The 8,521-nt window shown below is 49.6% G+C and overlaps 1 long non-coding RNA gene across 1 annotated transcript; it reads right to left on the reverse strand.

The window, feature by feature from the left end:
• Positions 1 to 1,458: 1,458 nt before the first annotated feature.
• Positions 1,459 to 4,315, reverse strand: LOC118163206. Its single transcript, XR_004748917.1, has 3 exons — positions 4,087 to 4,315; positions 2,632 to 3,918; positions 1,459 to 2,590 (listed from the first exon to the last, which is right to left on the reverse strand). It is a non-coding gene; the product is annotated as an uncharacterized LOC118163206 (long non-coding RNA).
• Positions 4,316 to 8,521: the final 4,206 nt, after the last annotated feature.

The following is an 8,521-nucleotide window of genomic DNA, read 5'->3' on the forward strand; positions in this document are numbered from 1 at the left end:
TTGAGAGCAGGGCTGTATTTTTCCCCATTTCTGGTGACATTTGGCGGTGGAAGAGCATTTCGGATGCAGGCTCTCGGGTAGCAGAGCGTTCTGCTGGCTCCTGCCGTGGCAGGCACGGAAATGCGTGTTTGGAGGGAAGTCCTGATTATGATCATCAAAGCGTTTCCTTTTTTCGACTCAAACGGTCCTGCACAATGCAAGCACCACGAGCCAAAAAGCACGATTCAATGCTTTAATCACCAGGAGAGGTGTTGGGCGTAGAAAGGAATCGCTCATTTTTCAATGCGTGCCAGGAGGGAGGATGCTCTGTGCCGGCCCCGTTGGCTTTACACCTTTTTATCAGCACCCACCCATGCCCAGACAGGATGCCGGGGAGGAAGGACATCGGCTTGGCCCCATACGGATGCTCTGGTGCTCGTGTCAGTGTCTCGTAGTGAGGAGCACTGGAGCCTTTGCTCTCTGCCACCGCTTCCTCCCCTGCCTGGTGGCTGATGAGAGGAGGCTCCAGCCGGCCGGTCCCGCAGGGCTTTGAAGATGAAAAGAGACAGCACTCACTGATTAAACTACAGGGCTGACACACCTTTGCAAAACCTGTACTTTAGTAGTTCCAGACGAGCCAGGGAAAGCGAACGCCTCTCCAAAGAGTCCAGGATGAATTCCCTCCTCCCCCAGCCCCAGACCAGCACCTTTCTCCCATAGGGAGGCAGCACTCGGGCTGCTCGGAGCTGGAGGAGCATCCCTCGGGGTCAGAGCATCCCTCAGGTCCTTGGGCCCTGCCGTGGTGCTGCAGGATGAAGATGCCAGGTGCTCGTCTGGCCGGGCAGGCATCAGGGCAGGAGGGAAACTCATTGCTGTGTTCCTGGGGCTGGCACCCAGAAATTGTTCTGCCGCAGCCTTGCTATGCGGTGTCAAACACATTATTTACTCTCTGAGCTTCCTCTGCCCATCTGCTTTGGCACAGGGGGGTGCAGGATGAGAAATCTGTTACCGAAAGGCCAGGCTCATGTTTTTCAGATACAAATGAAGTGATGATGAGTATGGAGTGGAGAAAGGAAGGAGGACTAACAGGGCTGCAGCTTTGTCCCTCCCAGTGCTGCACATGTCTGAGTCCCGTGACACCGTCATGGACATCTGGTTTGTGACAGTCCGGTCACAACCATGAGCACCCTGTTGGGGACTGTGAAGTTTCTGGCCAGAGAGATGAAAAGATGGGTTTAAGGAAAATGCCACAGCTCTTGGCAAAATACCCTGACCTTTCATAAGCAGTGCTGATGTGGGGAGTGAAGAGAGTGCTTTGCTGGAGAAATAGGAGCTTTAGGGAGGTGCTTAGGAGGGCTGTCAGAAGAAGCCAAAGACATGGACTAAAAAGAGGCCTTCCAGATCTGAAAGGCACAAAGAAGAGAGAGGGACACCACAGGAATGGGGTATCTGGGTAGAAGGTTTGGGAGGGCAAGGAGAGCTTGAGGCACTGGGGAGGTGGAGGAGCACAAATGAGTCCCTGATGGACGTGTTCAGACCCCACTCTAGTACTTCACATCATTTCGATATTCGTGTACCATGGGTGTTCAGCTGCTCAGGGAAAATAAGTGTGGTATAAATGTAAGATCATTGTTCACTCAGCATGTCAACTTGTTTAAATTTCCATGAGGAGAGGAAGTATATTATGGTGTTGTTATCCTATGCAGAGAGTTGCTCATTTTTAATTATAGTTCATGAAAAATACAGACTCTTACAATGTGTCATCTGCTCAAACAGATATATACATCTTAAGAAAAAATAATAGTGCCATGAAATATTGTTTTTACAGGGTGCCAGAACAAAGCTCATGTGCACATCTCCTCACACTCAGTGTTAAAATAAACGTAGGGACTAAACATAGAAATGTATTCCACAGATACGTCTAGCAGCTAACCATCAGTCAGCAGGACTGGGCTGTGCAAATCCCTCATGTGTCTGTACGTAAACAGATTCCCCCACACCCCAGGGCTGACATTCACGAACAAGGGCACGTCTCGTGTTTCCTGATTTGCTTCCTCCTTCAGCAATCAGCATCCCTACGTTTGGGAAAACACAACGGAGAGAGACACTGGGAGCCAAAAAGCCCAAGGTAACCCAGGGGGGCTCTTCCTGCCCACTGCAGGTGTTGTTCCCATCACCTCACTGCCGGCTGCAGAAAATGAAGCCTTGCCATTGCCCTTTGTCCTGCAGGCAGCAATTTTCTGCTTGTCTGTGGGAAATAATCCTCTTTTAATTTAATTATTCATTTTTCAATTATTTAAGGCGGTACTCTGGGAGAGCAGCAATGCTTTTGGTTAGCTTTCAGATTACTGCCACCTCAGACAGCAGAGCCCTGAGATCCAGCTCCCTGGGAGAAGGGATTCACTGCTTTCCTACGGTGAGCTCTTCCTCCTCCTTTCCCTGCCATACCCCTTGGGACATTCCCACATCTTCTGCCAACCTGCCTAGGTCCCATGGGGGCTTTACCCTGCCTGGCTGAGGCCAAAGGCTCTGGATAAGGATGGCAGAGCGGAGCCTGCCAGTGCTGAGCAGAGCCACTTCATCCCTTTCTAGCAAAGCAAAGTAGGAGGCACTTTATTATATACATATATATATAAAATAAATTGTCTCCACCTCCATGGAGACACTTTATATTTTTTTTTTTACACTTTTCATTCAGGCTGATTTTCCATTGAGATGCATTCATGTTCGCTCCTGAACAACATCAGCTGTGATTCGAGGGGCAGGAGTATAATTTCCATCAGTCCTAAAAGATTTCTGCATCAAGTAAATAAATAAAAAAAAGACATTTGTGCAGTATTGAATAGGAAGAAGTTTAGGAGAGAAGAGGCCATTTCTGCTGCCACTTGCACATTTTTGATAGATGCATCTCCATTCATTTCTCTGTAGCTAATTTTGTTTTATGCCTGCCTAAGTGAGAGCAGAGTCAGGCCTTCCTCCTGCAGCATATAGAGTGGGGAGAAAAAAAAATAAAAAAAAAATCTATTTTTAAAGCTGAAAGCCTTTCTTGCTTGTATTTATCATGTGTCAATTTGTTGGCAGAAGTGGTGTAAATGGCACATAAAAGCTAAATTAGCTATTTATGGCACTGCTTATGACCCTAATATCCGCCGTCACAACAGTGGCCGGGCATTGCTTGGGCAGCAGAACTAACAAAGCCTGGCTTCCTCTGCAAAGATAAGAGCTAATCCTATTCACCTTTTCCTCACTAAAGCCACTAAACAGGTCTCGTTCTTTACGGATGCCCATTTTTGCACTCCTCCTGGATGTTTAATATCTCTAAGCTCTCTAGACCTCTGTGAAATTTGGTCAACCCCAGGCAAAGAATCCAAGAGTTATTATAGGAGCAACAAGATAACAACAACAAAACATCCAAGTCTCCATCTCGGCATCAAACGCAGCTCAAAGGGGTACAAAATTCCCTGTACGTGGTGGCAGTGAGGCAGGTACCAGGTGGCAGAGGCTGCAGGGTGCATCCCCTGGGCCAGATATTGCTGTTTTCTTCCTCCAAGGGAGGCTTTTCTTAGCCTCATATGGTGACCTGGCTTCTCTGAATGTCACCTTAGCACTGCTAGAAGAGTCTCGTGTTATTTGTTCTCATTCACCTAAGCCCAATCTCCTCTTCCTTGCACCAGCAGCGATGCCCCTGCACAGCCAAGACATGGTTTCCACTTGTGAAGGTGAGGACAGGGCAAGGACAAATATGCAGCACAGAGCAGGCCTGCAGCTTACCCTTGCTCCTCAGGGTGATGGCAGGCTCCTCTGTTTGGGAATTTTCAGGAAGACAAGGTTATGCCTCTTCCCCCTCCATTGCAGTAAATCCATTGGTAAAGTGTCTCACAGAGACATCCTGTCCCCCATCACAGGAAGAAGTTTCCCTCCAGCTAGGAAATTTATTCACTGTAAAATTGAATGGGAGAATAAAATTTCCAGGGAGAGCCTGCAGCTGTAATAAAGGATTATTGCCAGTTTCCTAGGCCACATGCACAGAGCTTGGCAGGCAGGTAGGAGAAGATTTTGTGTGCTCCAAACCCCATGCCCAGGCTAACTGGGTGCAGAGATGCTCACCTGCAGGTGAAGGTTTAGCTGGAGCTCCTGCAAGGCTTACCCAGCACCGACTGGTGAACCAAGCCAGCAGTAGAGTGTTAACCTCAGACCATGACTCTGTTTCCCAAATTCCTGACAAGGCTGATATCCAAGAAGCTCAGCTCCCCATCAGCAGGGTAGAAGCAATAGCTCCTTTTTGGTGATGGCACTAAAGGATGCCACACACTCCAGGTGCTGGGGGAGCCATACAAGTTCCACAGGCTGAGATGAACACAAAATGCTACAATTTAAAGGCTCTTGTCTTTCAGTTGCTAATGGCTTAATTAAACAATAACGTTTAACAGATGTGCTTTTTCTCCTCCAATAATTCACTCCATCTGTGTCAATGTAACTAGGCCCAGATTAGTGCATCAAAGTGTAGATGTGAATGTCTTATTTCAGGTTTTATGTATTAATGCACATTTGCATATATATTGTTTCATCTTGTGAAGAGATGAATACCTCCATAGAAGGAGATATTGCACACTATGGAGTCTAAAGAGCCTCTCTTGGTAAAGGAAGAACAAAAAAGCATAAATCCAGACAAATAGGCAAATACAGATACCTTGAAATGAAACGCACGTGGGCACACGTATATTGAGGGTGTTGGATACTGTATTACACAGTCTGGGATGTTGAGTATTTCGCGGCCATTTGTTTCTGAAGCATTTTTTGCTAACTTCACCTGCTGAGAAAAGAGCTTGCCTTGCTAAATATGGCAGTACATAACCACCTGAATCCCAAGGCTGGGGGAATGGGCAACCTGAAGGTACCTGCAGAGAGCTTTGTTGTTCTATGGAACAGCTTTAATGGCATTAGAGATGAGTATAGCTCTGCTGATTGTTATTGTTATTACTTTAAAACACCCTTACAGGTGCAAAATGCTTTCTCAAAGACTCTGAGATGTCTGGGAGACCTTGCAGGCTGTGACCCAGCTCTCACAGCGAGCCCACTACCCCCAGCCCCCTGCTTCCAACACCTCTCAGGTCCTGTCCTGCCCCACAGCCAGGATGTGGCTGCCCCACAGAAGTTGTTGTTGGGACACAGCTCCGGCTCCCTGCATGGCCATGAGATCTTGTGGCAGCAGACACTCCTGGGGATGCTGTCCCTGGGGAGGCAGAGCCAGTGCTTCATGCTGCTGGTCGCTGGCCACTTCCCAGACTGGTCTTACAGGGGCAAACCCCGGTGCTGAGTTCAGCTGGGGGATACCCAGACGGGACCACTCGCAGGGATGGATCCCTCATTTCTCAGCCATCTTCCTTGTAATGCCCCGGCTTTAAAATCTTATGAACCGAGTGGGTTACGTGATTTTCCCCTAATTTAATTTAGATTAATTTCATTTTAATCAGTCCCTCTCCTCAGCATCCTATTAACCTCCCAATGAACCCTTCCTGTAAGGGGATTGGGAAGGGAGGCAGGCTGCATCTGTTAAAATGTTAGCCTGCTCTTTAGGTTGCATAGCATCAGGCAGTAGAAAAAGCATTGACAGGCACCACACGTGGCCAGGGGGACAGTGGCTGACCATGCAGTTTGCCACCTGATTAAAAACTCCTTCAGACTCTTAACCAAATTCAGTTGTCCTGAACTGGCCCCAGAGGTAGCACCTGCCTAGGTAATCACTGCTGAACATCAACAGTGGTGTCGTCACAGTGGATGGCACGGATGGACAAGGACGGACACGATCACCACTGACGTTATTTCCCAGTCCATTTCATCTCTTTAAAAATAGCTATCTAACGAACATGTCCGCTGGCTATTAAAAGAATAGATATTTCTGAAAATCGGCGGTCTCTGCCAGCACTCTCTGGAAACCTCGTGTGCCATTTGGCTTGGCTAAACTTGCACTCAGCCTTTCCAGGATTTCTGTCCTGCATGAGCAGCTGATGTGTTTGCCACAAGGGCTGTTACCCAGCCGTGAATAGGAGGAGAAGGGCTTTGCATTATCGCAAATAGGATGGAGAGTCCTTCACCAAACAGCCTTTCTATTTGGAAGCAATCTGCCTTTGGGCGCAGAGAGACCGGTGCTGAATGCATCATTTTCCTGCTCCCCGGCCCTGTCTCTTCCTTACCTTTGAGTCCAATTTCACTTTTTTCTCCCAAGCAATCCCCATTCTCATTCAATTCACCGTCAGTTTTTCCTGCATTACCACCTGCCTGTCACCCACAACCAGCCCAGTCCTTCCCAGTGCTCATGGCTGCGTCCCTCCTGGGGGCACAGGGTGCCTCAGAGCTTTTCCCTGACTCACCCACCCCCAAAACAAGCCAGCTTGGGCTCAAAGCAAGCAAAAATCCCTTATTTTCTAGATGTGGAGCAGTCCCTGGCTCATCCAGGAAGGATGTCCCTATGTCACCAGCCCACGGCCTGCCACCACTCACCACACCAGTAGAGTGAGGCAAATATCCCTTGGGCAAGGCTGAGAGCAACTCTTACCTGTCCGGCCAGAAAGCAGTGTCAGCCAACAACTTCTCAGGGGCTTAATTAAACTGTAGGCAAAATAGTAAGTGACTGTGAAGCAAAACATCCTCTTCCTCATCGTGGTTATGCAGGCAGATCTCAGGAGGAGACCTTCCCTCCCCACAGCTGTGTGTGTGGCAAAAACGTGTAACTTGGGTTATTCCACTTGCACGCTCGCATACCCGAGGCGAATGCACGTGGCTCGTACACAGCTTTTTCCTGAGAGCAATCCCCATGAGCAGAGGTGGGTCTGGAGGCTCTGCCCTGATGCTGCTTTTTGTGGGGCGATGTGACCCGGGGCCACCCTGGTCCACCATCTGTGTCTCCATCCGTCACCCCAGGCATCCTCTCACTGCGGCGGTGAGCAGGGTGGGAGCCAGGTGCCGGGGAAGCAGTGCCCCTGCTCCCAGTGTGGTGTCCCTATGGGGACCCTGGGGCTGGGGGTGTCGGGGTGGAGACCCCAGGTCCAGGCACTGACACAGGAAAGGGCAAGGGGGCTCCCCGAGGACAAAATTATCAGGGAGCACCACCGAGTCACTGAAGTTCCTACATGCATCTTAACATATGGTCTTGTTTTCCAAAGGCTTCTACCTAGCCCAAATTTGGGAAGATTTTCACAGGAACAGCAGAAGGCACACCCCAAAGGCCTCTTGCACCTGCCAAATTTCACAACTCTGCTCCAAACCACGGAAAAACAGAGCCCAGAAAGGTCACTGATATTTTTAGCCTTACTCCGTAAGGAAATACAGCTCCGCCGCACGCTGCCTCGCGCTCCCTCTGCATTCCCCACCGCTGCGTTTGCATTGTTGGCCAGCCGCAGACACATTGCACAGGGGAGCGGACGGCACAAAGATATTAGGTTCCTGCAAGCTTTGGCAGTGCCTCCCCTCTGTAACTGCATCCTTAGGGATGTATCCCTGCCATACATCAGCACCTCGCAGTCTTGGGGTCTGTGGAAAGGGTCCACGGCTCTTTGGTCTGCCTGTGAGGGGGAGGTAGCTACAAGAAGAGGGAGAGATGCCCTCAGTGTAACATTTCAGATGGTGTGTAAGTGATCTTCTCCTGCCTGGTGATGGTGCTAACGGAAGGGTAGTCAGATATTTGGGTGAGCCACTGTTAGACAAAGGGTCCTCCAAAATCTCTAGAACCTGAGCATCTTGCTAAGATACTAGCCAAGCAAGCAATATGTAAAAAGGGATGCCTTATATTAGAGGAACATAATTGAATTGCAACCCTCAGTATAAATACGGGCTAATTACTTTCTCTCTTTAATGACCTATCACATTTTATGTGGCGTATAACATCCTGAGAGGACATAAAGAGTGGCACACCAGCATGAGGCCATTAAGCCAACGATTTATTAGCAGCATCTGAAGGATGGAGGTTTTGTGACTGTAACTGATTCCCCCAGAGACCCTGGGCCACCGGGGCCCAGCCAGGCGAGCGCCCACATCCCGTGGTCCCCAGGAGGTGATCTGGGTGCAGGAAGCCTGCCAGTAGGCCGGGAGCATGAAGCACCTGCAGGCCCACCTCCATAGGGCATGCAGGGCCTCAAAACGGTGATTATCTTTAATCAGCACCTCTGGTGGGTCTTTAATACAGCAGCAGGCAGGTCATCAAGCACTGCGAGAAGGAGCTGGGCAGGGGCGAGGGGCATCTGAGTACCAGGTGGTGCAGAGGCTCTGCCAGGACACCCAAGGGTATTAAATTGCTGATAAGGCTCCTGCCTCATCAACATCTCCTGGCCCTCAGACGTATGGCTGCATGCTTGGCTCTAGGAGACCGAGTATTTCTTGCTCATATGTGGCTCACCAGGTATCACTGCTCCGTGACACCCCCTCGTTGTCACCCGTGCATCCAGCAGCGCCTGTGCCACCCACAGGCATCACCGGCGGGGATACGAGGTTTTCCTCTGAGAAGTCAAGAAAAATATTAGCCATTAGAGACATTAGAGACAAAGCA

This window comes from Oxyura jamaicensis, chromosome 2, assembly GCF_011077185.1.
Source record: "Oxyura jamaicensis isolate SHBP4307 breed ruddy duck chromosome 2, BPBGC_Ojam_1.0, whole genome shotgun sequence".
NCBI lineage: Eukaryota > Metazoa > Chordata > Aves > Anseriformes > Anatidae > Oxyura > Oxyura jamaicensis.